The sequence below is a fragment of the Poecilia formosa genome, unplaced genomic scaffold, assembly GCF_000485575.1.
Source record: "Poecilia formosa unplaced genomic scaffold, Poecilia_formosa-5.1.2 Scaffold345, whole genome shotgun sequence".
NCBI lineage: Eukaryota > Metazoa > Chordata > Actinopteri > Cyprinodontiformes > Poeciliidae > Poecilia > Poecilia formosa.
In genome coordinates, this window is record NW_006800284.1 from 101,839 (window position 1) to 115,464 (window position 13,626).

At 35.4% G+C, this 13,626-nt stretch overlaps 1 long non-coding RNA gene across 2 annotated transcripts in view; it reads left to right on the forward strand.

The window, feature by feature from the left end:
• The first annotated feature begins 1,172 nt into the window (after nt 1–1,172).
• LOC107833213 (uncharacterized) overlaps nt 1,173–13,626 on the forward strand; it is a 28,615-nt gene continuing 16,161 nt past the window's right edge. For both annotated transcript variants that reach the window (XR_001658926.1, XR_001658927.1), the window contains exons 1-3: nt 1,173–1,437; nt 2,349–2,484; nt 4,232–4,398. This is a non-coding gene — a long non-coding RNA (uncharacterized LOC107833213). The remainder of the gene's footprint in view (nt 1,438–2,348; nt 2,485–4,231; nt 4,399–13,626) is intronic.

Consider the following 13,626-nt stretch of genomic DNA (forward strand, 5'->3'; position numbering starts at 1 on the left):
CGTAAAATGGCGGTGACGTAACGTAGGACACAGCGCTCAGTGAAGCGTCTACGACCAATGCAGTGGTTCTTAACCTTTTTTGAGGTACCGAACCCACCAGTTTCATATGCGCATTCACTGAACCCGTCTGTGGTGATAAATAAAATATAATTCCCCCCCCCAAATTCAAGACATAGGGGTGACCCAACTAGAGTCAAGTTGGGTCACCCCAAAATCACTAAGTCTTCTTAAAAGGTAAAGTTTCTGAGAACAGTTCTTCAAAATATAGTCAGTGTTTTCAGCAAAGTTGAGCTGACTGTCCAGGAACGACCCAAGGTATTTAAAATTTGCCACAGTTTCAACAGGTTGGCCATCGAGAGAAACTGGAACCACTTTAAGGTCTTGTTAAGATCATTTAATTAGCTCTATATTCTTAAGAGAATGAAAAATTAATAATAAATAATAAAGACTTTGCGGTATTCTGATTTAATAATGTAATTATATTAGTGTGTTACCACCTCCATACCACTAGAGGCAGTACCAACCCCGAAAAGATGCAACTAAGGAGCAGATTTAGAAGTACACCAAAAGCTACGGAATTTGGTAAAAACGGTGAGCTTTGCTGAAAAGCGCTTTCGGAACCACAGCTCTTGTGGTTCCATGGGGCCGGGTGGAACCGGTCGCAAGTTGTAATGCGAACACGCTCGGAACCGTTCCGTACAGTGCGAAAGCGCCTAAAGACACAAGTTCAAATCCATTCTGAGAGTGGGGCTCCTTCAATCAGTGCTCTTCCGCAGCACTGATTGGCGAAGCAATGTAACGTGATCCTCTGCAGCAAGTCATGGCAAAGCGGGGCGTCATCACGACTTTACACAAGTGTGTCTTTACCTCCGCGGCAGAGGCTCCGCCGAACCCCTGGGGGTCGAGCGAACCCAGGTTAAGAATCACTGTATTAATCTCTATGGTTTATACATCGCCTGTTTTCTCTCTATATAAATCTATAAACAGTTTGGATCCTGTCAAGATGCAAGAGAGGACTAAGCAAATTTCTCTTTTACAATGGTCAATAATTTAATATTATGGACCAATATGCCGCTGTTAAAATTAGTTTAAAATTTAACAAACCATGGCTCCTATACTTCATGAAATATTTCATCCTGTTTGATTATTATGAATTTTGCCATGTTCTACGAACTAACGAGACAATTAGTCCAGTTGTTTATTGAAGGTTTAAATATTAGCTGTAGAGCGCCACAGCAAAGGGAAACTAATGCTGATAAACGGGTGAAAAACAACCCACTAATATTCTGCTTTTCCTCGCTCTGTGTCGGTTTTACTCTACAAGCTTCAGTCTCGGTTCGGCAGAAGTGAACTGACGACGTTCGAGAGCAGCTAACACTAAGAGGACCAGAGACCGCTCCAAAACCAGGAAATGGACTACGGCGAAAGGCATTCTGGGTAAACACAACCAAAACAAACGTGGTAGAGGGAGAAATGTCCATGAAATGCTCACAGACTAATCTAAAAAAAAAAAAATCTTGCAAATATTTAGACTTTTTGAAATCAGAAAATATTTTTTTTCTAGAAAATTTCTGAGTAATCTAAAAATTTCTGCATTTTTCTCTTCTAATTTTTTTCACACTCAAACTCAGAAATCTTCATGTTTATTCAAGATTTCTGAGATTTATCTCAAAATTTCAGATTTTTTTTCTACCAAGATCTTAACTTTTCAAACAGAAATTTCTACGTTTTTTCTAGAAAGTTTTTTGCAGAAACTACTTCTCTCTCTTTTTCTATCTACAATGGCTTAATTTTCTGTCATAGTAATCTTCTCCAGAAAGATATGTTTGCATAATCATTTTTTTACCTGTCTGCAAAGTAGTTTTAGCGAAAGGTTTCAAATGAGAAAATGTAAAAAAAACAAAAAAAAACAAAACAAAACAATTTGACCTAATTTTAGGTTAATCAGATTCACTATAATTATAGAAAGAAGAGGATGTGAAGACAGTATTCCCCTCAACATTACACCCCCACTGCCAGGCTAAAATATTGATGAAAACTGGGATGGATCCATGTTTTTATGTTGTTTACACTAATTTCTGGTCCAGCATGTGAATACTGCATCTCAAACCGAGACTCATCAGAACAGAGAAAGTTTTCTAATCTGTTATCCTCAGATTTTCATTTGAGTTGCATTGTTTGCATTACAAAAACTCAGCATTTGAAATGAGGTGTGTAATGTTTTCTATATCCTCTACAGTTTGAATAGAATCAGTTTTTAAAGCCCTGATTTTATTCAGAACCTGCACATGCTCAGAAATTTACTGCTTTTACTGCTCTGAAAGTCTGTTCTTCATTTGTTCAAGCAGATTTACAATTTCCACTTCATCAAGACCAGTAATCTCTTGGAAAGATGGTGGGAAAGTTTAAGAACGGACAAAAGCTGCCATGACGGGTCGAGTTACTGAACGCTTTTCTGCAGGATTCATGGCCTTCTTGTCACAGGTATCAAACTGAATCCATAGAAAAACATGAAATTACTTTGGGTTTTGTGCGCTGTAATCAGACCTGTCCACAAAAAAAAATTTGATAGTAACTTTATTTAAAAAAATTACTTTTTACTTTTACTTGAGTAATGTTTTTATGAAGTATTTATACTCTTGTTTGAGTAAAATTTCTGGATAGCTCCACTAAATGAAAAACAAACATGTTTTAACCAAAAGTTCACCAGACACAGACCTGCAGTTTTTGTTAAAGTTTCATAAGTTTTTTAGTGAAAGAAACAGATTTGGATAAATTTCTTTTACCTAATTTTACTTTCTGTTACTTATATGAATTATGGTATTTTTCATTCTTAAAATACCAAAATTTCCACTTCTTGGTCCGTCTCATCATGTCATTTTTAAATATTAAAGTTTTAAGTTTCATTTGGAAAACTGTTTCTTTTTGCCTAATTTTATTTAGTAATTATTTTATTTGTATAAATCATTTTCATGTTGGTCTTTAAAACACCAGAATTTCCACAGCATCTATATATTGTGGTTCAGTTAATGATGTAATTTTTAAATATTAAATCAGTTAGTCAAAACTTGAGTTGCCTTTTCAACAAAAACTTTTTACTTGAGTAAAAATATGTTTTAGTAGCCTCTGATATAAATAAAACTTGATATATAAAACATCTGTTTTGCCAAGTTAACAGAACAGTTTGTCTGAATAAATGTTTACAGAGTCTCTCACAGAGACCCTCATTTCCTATCCAATATTGGTGATAAATTATTTATCAAAACGTAAAGAAGTGACTACAGATCCTGCAGGAAACATTGGTTTATTTACCCAAAATAAAATCCACTGCAGCTTACTTTAGAAAGTAACTTATTAGTAAATGCTCCACCAGTGTGAACTATATCAGAACATGGTGGTGGCAGCATCATGTAAGGGGATCCTTTGACAGGAACAGCTGAAGTGAAGATGAATGAATAAATAAAAGACAAACCAGGCAGAAAAACTGTTTTTCATTCTTCAAAAACACAAAATCTTACCCAGTATCTTTGGTTTAGCTTGTAGTGCCAATATCTTAGTACATTTGAAATAAAACAAAACTAATAAGTAACTTGTAGGAGCTGGTTTTCTTGTTTTAAGTCAATAATTCCACAATCAATAAAAGTTTTATAATTTTTTCTTCTTCCTGCTCCCTTCCAATATTTTTGTACATTGGTGATGAAATGTGTTTTGTTGAGTGAATAAACTTATTGATTCATTAACTGATAATTCCTTAATATTAATAGAAAAGTACTAGTTCCACTGTCCAGATTAATTCACTTATAAAATGTGTTACAAGTGAAATAATCTACCAGTGGAACTAGTACTTATTTTAATTAATATAAAATAACTACTAGTTATTTTATATTAATAACTAGTAATATAGTTACTAGTTATAACTATATTACATTATTATATTACTATAAGATTGTTTCTACAAGATGTAGAAACAATCTTCTACATCTTGCTGAAAGTTACTTATAAGTATTTAAAGTGTACTAAAACTACTTTTAAGGATTTTGTGTTATTGCACCTCTTTGCACCTGAAATCCTTCCAAAATTCATCCATTTTTATGGTTTCTTCTGACACAATTTTAAAAAGTGTATTTAGATTGAGCACCATTTTGTTTCTCTCTCACTTATCTTCAAAACAAATTTCCTGATGCGGATATTTCATTTGTTCTGTCATCTTTCTAATTATGTTATTATTTAGAATAGAGGACACACGTCATCTTATTTAAGCTCACATCTTCAGCTGCCCTCATTTTCGCTCCCCTCGTCCCGGCGATGGTGAGCTGTCCTCAGATGACTTGCCTGTTTGAGCTTAGCGAGCGTCCGTCTGTGCTCTAGCCGGAGCCAGACAGATGGTGACCACAGAGGGTAAGAACGGGAAACCTTTGACATACTTTCTCTCTCTTTTCTTCTCCCTCTTTCTCTCACATTGTTAGACCTCCAAGGCGGCCGTTATTATGTGAATAATAATCTGTTTTAGAGACGTCATTTTGATAAGTTGCTAAAAGTTGGTGAAACGTACCTTTACAATTTGAGTGATTTTTACAACAAAGCAGGGGTGTTCTCATGTTTTTGTCTCTATTTTTGATAACTTACTAAGAAAAACTGCACATAACCAGATTTATTTCCAAATTTGACTCTATTAAAAGGAAAATAATGCAAAATTTACCTTTTGCATGTTTTTGTCCTTCCATTTGGGTTCCTACTGCCTGTTAGAACTGTGAACTGAGTTCAAGCTGGTTTTATATCTGTATTATAATGATAATTATAATACCTTTTATTTGCATAGTGCTTTTGTAAACACTCTAAACCACTTTACAGGGATCATGTAAAATTACAAACAGAACATCAAACAAAACCATAAAAGGACAAGACTTACATACATAGCAAATTAAGAAAAAGAGCATAACCATAAAACAGGAGAGGTGAAAAATAAAATGCTGAGATACTGTTTTATCATCTGACCCTTCTTTAAAGGGGGATATTAGGCAAAAGTCACACTTTGGTAGTTTTTGTGCTTCCATTTAGGTCTCAACTGCCTCTTAAGCTCTTATAAAACTGTATTTAAAAACACCCAGCCACTTTTTGGCAATAAGTTAAAGTTTTTTCATATCTTGAAAACGATCAGTTTCAAAAACCTTCAGAAAAGAATGTCACAAAACAGCAGGCACTGCCCGTTACCTAGCAACCCAAGCTGAATTCCGTCGTTACCTAGCAACCTTGGCCAAGTTACGCCCGTTACCTAGCAACCCAAGCTGAATTTCTTTTGTTACCTAGCAACCCAAGCTGAATTCCAGCACGTTTTTTCAGTTTGCCATTGTATGTGCTGTACAGTGGCTACTGGAAAAAATAAGTGTTTTGTTGTTGACTTACCATCCAGAAACCACTTGCTGTATTGTTGTTGGTTGTGCAGGATGCTCTGTTAATGCTTTTCAAAGAGCGCCGGTTTTGTAATTGCGCATCTGTTTTCATCTGTTTTCACATGTGAGTGTAAATGTTGAGTTGGGGGGGCGCAGCCAGCAGCAGCTTATTTGGATTTAAAGTGACAAGACGCCCTAAAACGGCTCATTCTGGAAGGACCTCAAACTGAACCAACTAAAATCGTAATTTTGTCCAAAAAAATGTAATGAACATGTTTTGTATCACTTATAGACCAATCCCAACCTGTTCAAGGAAGCATAGTGGGTCATCTTTTAACATAAGGTTTAAGTGTTTCCATCTTGGAAGAGGAATCAAAGCACTTCTTCTGTGCTCATTAGGTTATTGTGAACTCACCACTGTTTAATAGGATGTGTTTGCTGCCCAGGGTCTTCTCTGCAGGATACCATTAAAGCAGTGGGACAAGCATCAACTGGCAGCCTCACAAACGCTGGACAGGAAAGGGAAGCCAAACACTAATGGCTGAGATCATGAGGCCAGCCGAGGGCAGAAGAGGTTAACAAAGTAACTAGCGTGACAGCCAGTGATTGGCATCCGTCAGCTCTGGGTTTGGTCAGCACTGAGTTACAAAATATTTTAGTTCCTTACTCTAAAAATAAGCTACAAATGTCACAAAATACAGTCATAGTAAAACTTTTAAACACATTTTCAGATGGTTAATGGTACAAGTTTGTCTGAGGATAATAAATGCATCAAAGAACATGGAACTTTAATGTGTAAAAAAATTCAGAATTGTTTTAAAAACACTTACAGGAACTAAATGTAATCTTCATCCTTATGTCTTTGAAGAATCCCATGCAATTACTTTTTTTTTTCAAACCAAGCATTCGCATGTGAAAGGATGGCAATTATATTGGTGCATCATAATTTTGTTACTTTTATTTCCAACAGTATTTTCTATTTTACGCTTATTTTCTTTTTTGTCCCTCTTTTAAACACAAAATGCAAATAAAATCCTGTCAACATTGGTGGTTAAAAACCCTTTATGATCCCTCTTTCCTTTCCTGAATGTCTTAAAGGTGACCTATTAGGTTTCCTTAAGCAGGTTAGGACAGGTCTGTGGTCTACACCAAACTTGTTCATCACATGTTTTGCACAAAATTACTCTTAGATAATGAGATTTTAGTCTGGTCAGTTCTGCCTATTTTGAGCTTTTTTAGGGCATCTTTCACTTTAAATCCAAATAAACTGCTGCTGGCCGCAAACGGATGCGCAATTATACAACTGTACATCTCTGAAAAGCATAAGTGGAGCCTTCTGCACAACCAACAAGAATGCAGCAAGTAGTTTATGGTGAACAACAAAACACTTGCCTTTTCCAGCAGCCATAGTACAGCACATACAGCAGTACAACCCCCTGATTACAGGGGTTGCTAGGTAACAAGCTGGGCTCAGATTTTAAACTGATATCATCAGATTGTAATTAACAACAATGGTGACTATTACTGGCATTTTACTTACATGTTCCTCTAAATTTAAACTTTACAATTTGTAATAATTTAATTTATTTACTGTTGATCATGCTGCTGTTTAATTTTACTGTTAATTTCTTTATATTATCAGTTTTAAAGCTTAACTTCTGAAATCCTAACCAGGAACTGGACATGCTAATTTGCCCTTAAAATGTAATTTTAATAAATAAATAAAACATCTCTTATAAAACATTCAAATCAAATCTAAACAATTTGAAAAAGCAGGAAGTGCTTGTTTGTGTCAGAATCATTTGCATTTCTAACAAAAAGTCAAACACAAAGTTAAAAGAAATGCCAGAATAAAGGGTTTTATTCTCTTCAACTAAACTTCATGTTTTGGAAAGAGAGATAAAAACAACATATCTGAGAGAAAACACAAGAAAAGCTTCCTCAACATAAGTTTCAGTCTCACAAAAAGCTTTTATTAATGTTCTCCACCTCCCACATAGAACTGAGAAACTTTTGTTCAAATAATCACAACTTGACAGTTTGGTTGCATAACGAGGCGCTTTTAATTTGTGTTTCCATTTTTAATGTGTTTGTGGGGGTGGTGAGATGTTTTTTAGGAACTAAAAACACCTACTTACTTATCGTCCGGCGTGTGGTAAGTAAGTAGGTGTTTAGAAAGAAAAACAACCAGAAGGAGAAATCATATGAATTAAACACGATTTAACAATATTGCGGTTATACACTATTATGTTAATGTGAATAAATCTTTTAATTCTTTGAATAAAACATATCTGTAGGCTGAATCATTTTCCAGGCACATATTGAAAAAGTAATCTTCACATTTCTGTATATTTGTCAAGATTGGTTTAGATTATTCACCATTGTTTAGCTAAACAAAACAAAAACATATGACCACTAATCTACAAGAATCTAATCAAAAATTATATTTAATCAAGAAATGTATCATTCAAACTTGCACCAATTAAACAGATCACACTGTTTTCTATTTTTCTGTTAAACTTTTGTGTTTTAAATCAAGATGTCTGGAATAGTGACATTAAAAGTGTGAAATTCACAATGTTCTGCTGTGTCAGGACCAGGTACGTCACTTTTTCTAGTCACCATCTTAATTTTAAAAATATTTTTAAAGCTTCAAATGTGTATTTTGTAAATGCGTTTCAGTTCTCTATGACTGAATTACAATTAATACATAAAATAACTAGAAAGACGGTCATGTTGTCAGTTTCGTTTTCAGTTCCAAGCATTTAGCATGCTGAGGTGAGTTGAAATGGCTTACCATGAGATTAAGTTATTGTTATGCATTATTGCTGCAATGTTGGTGTTGCAGATTAATCAGCTGTGTAGCAGTGATAAAAAGCAGTTTGAAATGATTTGGAAAAATACAATTATTTTTACGTGATTTCTGGGGCTCTAATTCAGTGATAATCAAGGGATTCAGAAAGCTGTGTTGTCACTGACGGCTGTACTACAGAATATATTTAATGGAGATGCAGCTTTTTGATTAATTAGTTAATGATTAGTTGATAAGTAGCTAGTTTCTTAAAATCTTGATTTTTCTCTTCTATGAACGGTTTTTTTCAACACATGAAAGGCTATATTTTCATAGTATGCAGAATTTATATATTTAAAAAAAAATTCTCAACTTCATTAAATGCTGACTGAATCAACACAAATGGTATTTTTTTATGTTATTAAAAATGTTGTTATATTTAGAAAATATAACAAAACCGGAACCTTTTAGGTTAGCTTCTTGTTGCATCTAAACCAGTGGTCCCCAAACTACGGCCCGCGGGCCAGATCCGGCCCGCCTCCACATTTGGTCCGACCCCCACAACAATACCAGAGAGCATTTAGATTTATTTTCATATACTGTATTTTCCGGACAATAAGCCGCTACTTTTTTCCTACGCTTTGAACCATACGGCTTATAGCCTGGTGCAGCGTATATGTGAATTTTTCTTCAACCACCAGGGGGCTCTTTAGCAGGAAGTGAATCATTGGAAGTCAAAATTGGAAATAAAAGAAGAAAATGGAATTAGGTTTTAATAGGGAATTGAAATTTGAGAATGTTGTTAAATATCATTGAGGGGATAAAGAAGATTTTTTGTTTTTTTAAATAATACTGGGATCATTATGAGAATTTGAGGTATAGATATTAGGATCAGGTAGATGGCAGTAGTGCAACAATAATGGATGCAAGCTGCTGTTGTAATCTAAAGGAGAAGAAGAAGAAGAAGAAGAAGAAGAAGAAGAAGAAGAAGAAGAAGAAGAAGAAGACAGTAAGGAGATTTTTCTCTTCAAACTCATACGCCCTCATAGTCAATTCAGTTAAATCTAAACTTGGCAACTTTTTCTTTTTCAACCATAATAAATGTGATATTCAATTGACCTTTTATGACTCAAATTTTGGCTGTCCGCCCCCTCTGCTGCATCGTTGTGGAAAACCTGGAGCGGCAGAGATATCTGCGGCTTTTAGTCCAGAAAATACTGTGTTATTTCCTGGATTTTTTCTGTGAAAAACCCAGAGAGGGTTATTTGGTTATTATTTATTTCACTAATAGCGTTATTATTTATTTCCTGACTTTTATTCTGTAAAGAACCCAGAGAGGGCTATTTGATCGTGCTTTCTGGAAAACAGTAAATTTTTACATTTAGGCACTCAGTTTGTCTCACTTTTTCTGTTACAAACTGACTCCGGCCCCCACCAAAGAAGGGAAAAGTTATGTGGCCCTCACAGCAAAAAGTTTGGGGACCCCTCATCTAAACAGTTACAGCTGCTCTTTAAAAATGTTTAAACTTTCCTCCATTAACTGCGTTAAGTAACCGTTTTCTGAATAAGCGCCATTAAGATGAAACTTTAGGAAGTTTTCAACGGTCTATTTTTAAAAACAAAACCACTAAAGGGCATTTTGCGTCCCGAAGCGGACTCTATTGAGCGTTTCTCTTTCTTATGATAATGCACCGCCGCCATTTTAGTTTCTGTATAACTGGATCCGTCACAGCGGCGCCCTCTGCTGGATGGCGGCCAAATTACAACACTAGACAGTTTGTGTATGTTATTAGATCAAATACAATGAATTTTAATCTAGTAAAACGTTATTCGACAATCATTCGTAAAAGTACCCAAAGATTTTACTGAAGTAAGAGTAGTACTACTTCAGGTTATTTTTACTGAAGTAAAAGAAAAAAGTATTTGGTAAAACGTCTACTCAAGTACTGAGTAACTGATCAAATTATCAATGATTTAATATTTTAAAATTACATAATCAGACGGATCAGAATTTAGATAGAAAGTTGGGTATTTTAAGGACCAAAATGTCAATAATTCATATAACAGCAACAAACATAAAAGTAAAATCTGGTGAATTCTGGTTGGAACATGTTTGTTTTTCAGTCAGTGGGTAGAAAATCCAGAAATTTCACTCAACTAAGAGAATAAATACTTCATAGTAAAATTGCTCAGAAGTAAAGAGTACAGCGTAGGAAAAATAAATTTTTTCAAAAAAGTTACTCAAATAAAATTGAGTAAATGTAAAGTTAATTCTGATTTGTTTGCATTCCTAATATTCACTATTGTTGCAATTATGCTACTAGATCAAGACAATATGTATAATTTAAAACTTAGTTTTATTGTTATAAATATGATTTCTGTTCATTTGCAAGCAATTTATAAAATATTTAAATTCAGTTTTCTGCTCTAATTGTCACAGCTCTTTTCAACAGGGTGGAAAAATAATGCAACGTCTAAAATAACCGTTTGCCTTCTGCTGTTTATCGCAAGGAGTGTTTTTCTCACAGATTTAGACCTGAATTTAGTCCAAATTTACACCTTCTCATCGCAGATGTTACTTGTTGACATGCTGTGAGCAGGCGGGTAGCTTTCTAACGCGGAGCGAGGAGGGGGAGAAAAAAGAGAGAAGCAGAGAAGCCACGCAGCGGTGGGACTTCGCTGTTTCATCGACTCAAAAGTTCAGATGAGGACGCTCTCTGCCTCAAGATTAGCCACAGTTTCTTAGCCACGGTCTTTCACAGCAGACCAAAACACGGAGATTTGAAGAAATTTCACCTCATATTTCCAGTTCTCCTCATTTACTGTTTGTATTGCTTGTGTGGGGATTTTTGAGGCACATCAAAGATGAGGGGAGGGACGAAAAAAGAAAAACAAGACACAAATCTGAAACAAAAAAGGTTAACCGTGGTAATTTGGTTGACACATAAATGGCTTCAAGGCTATAGGCCTGGGGGGCGATGGTGGCCTGAATCATTAACGCGTAATGAGAAGCAGAACGTATGTGGAGTACGTGCTTAGCATGCATGTCTGCTCCCAACAATTCAAACCTGACCAAAAAAAGTTCAATTTTCCACGATGTTAAAGACTAAAATGTGCTCTTCTGTCTTCCACACTGTGTTTTCTCCGTTATATTTTTAGTGATGTCTTTCTAAACTATGCAGGAAGGGCCTCTTAAGGCCGTCAAGGGAAGCCTCTCCAGGAGTTTTAGATCTGGTAACTTGAAACATCCCTTGGAAAGAAGAAAAATATAAAGTAGAATAACTTATAAATGTCAGTTCGACGACTCAAAGAACCCATGGCTGACTCACAAGCATAGGCAGTGATTTGTGCAGTGACATGAAAAAAATAAAAAATAAGTTACAGCTGTAATGTGGAAGCTCTCCAGAAGAGATCTGATCTGTCAGATAAAGGGAAATAAATAAAGTGTGCACATTAAATCAAAATATGCCTTCATAAAGATCCTTAGCTGTTTGGTTCTAGCGCTGGACATCTCTCTTTTGACGATCTAATTCATGACTAATTGTGGGGGAAAGGATGCCTTTGTGATTTGTTACTGCGCTCAGTCACGTCTCAGCTTACTATCCAGAAGATGTGACACATTTCCAGTCAAGATGTTTTTGTTACGGGAAGAACCCCGAAAAATGGTTCCCGACAAAGTGAGTCAGTTCCTCAAAATTAATTCTTCTTTCTGGTAAGAAGCTGAGTCTGCTAAAAGGAAACCTTACAGTCCAACATGATTACCTTTTTAGTCTGTTTAGTATGTGTAGCTTTAGCCCTTCTTTGTTCGTCTCATGTCCGGCAGGTTGACTGATTTATTTTACAAGAGATGAAATCAAGTTGGTGGTTAACATCAGTCCAGCAGCTTCTTACAGATACAATAAATATCCCTAAACAAACTACAGAGCAACAGCTTCCAACATTTAGCAACAGCTAGCAGTTGTAAGATTAAACATAGCTAAAATGCACATCATTAATAATAAAATTTTAACTATTTTAATAATAGTTAAAAATGTGAACAAAACATAGCAAAATTACTCATGTCTTGATTTGGTTACTTTTCTTACAACTGGTACTTTTTCCTTAATATTAATGAATTATTGACTTAAAACAAGCTCCTGCCAAAACGTTACTTTGTAGTTGGTTTTACCTTATTGGCATTAGAAACTAGACCAACTCTTGGGAAGATTTTGTGTTTTTGCAGTGTGAGTTAAGGTCCAAATTGCTGCCAAAATGCATTTCCTCCTAGAAATGTGTGTATTAGAGAAAATGTGTAATCTCCCAATGGGAAGTTTGGTTAACCTTCCCAGTCAGCTGAAAACTGAAACTCTTCTGTTAAAGTCCCGGTCCATGTGCATTCTGGACCTCGCGGTCAAAGCAAGGGCTTAGTGTAATTCTCAAGTTCAACAGGATTTGTATTAGTCTGAAAAGGGTCAGTAAGGTTAGGAGTTTCTAAGTAGTAGTGTTTAAATCCTTCCTAAGCTTTTCCACCACAACACCGCGCACACACACTGCTCTGGACTCGCTTTGCCGACGTGAAGCAAGGCAGACAAGCAGAAAGGCAAAAAAGGATGATTGCAGCAAACACATGTGCGAGTCGGTTAAATCCTTCCAGGATTTCCGGAGGAAATAATCAACCACAGTCCATAACTCTTAACTGAGGTTGGTTCAGTGTTAGTGCTTTGGTTTTGACTTAATTGTTTGTTTACTAGAGCTTCAGTTTCAAAGGGTCAACCTGATTTACACGGATACGCCACAGCTTAGCTGTTATACAATATCATTGACTGATAGGACTCCTCTGTCCAGTGAGCCGGCAGCCATATTGGGGAGAAAGAAGTTTAAGTTCTGTCTGTGGAAATCATTGATTATTTAAAGTGATTGATTTAATGCCTTCCTGGTGCATTTGATTGTAGCTGTGACCATGAAGATATCTGAGTTAGTGATGCTTTGAGCAGATTACAGATCAGCTCTTTCAGGTCAGGTCACAGGAATCACTTAACAGGCGGATATGAGATTCTCATGGTGCGTGTGTGAAAAACTAGGCCTGCAACTACCGAGTATTTTAGTACTCGAGTAAAAACACAAAATCTTACTAAGTATTTTCTCTAGTTTCTAGTGCAAATATCTTAGTACGCTGGAAATAAGAGAAAACTAACTTATACGTTGGGTATTAACTATGGTTACATGTGCTTGAGTAACTTTTTTGACAAAATGTTATAAATTTTTACTATGCTGTACTTTTTACTTTTACTAATATTATCATGAAGTATTGCTACTCTTACTTGAGTAAAATAAAAATAAAAAGATTTGAAACTGGAAAAAGTGTTGAAATTGACAAAAATGCAAAAAAAAATGCTTTTCAAACAGAAGGTGTTTTTCAGTTTTTAGGGGTTTTCTTTCAATTTCAAATCTCTCTCTTTTTTGTTT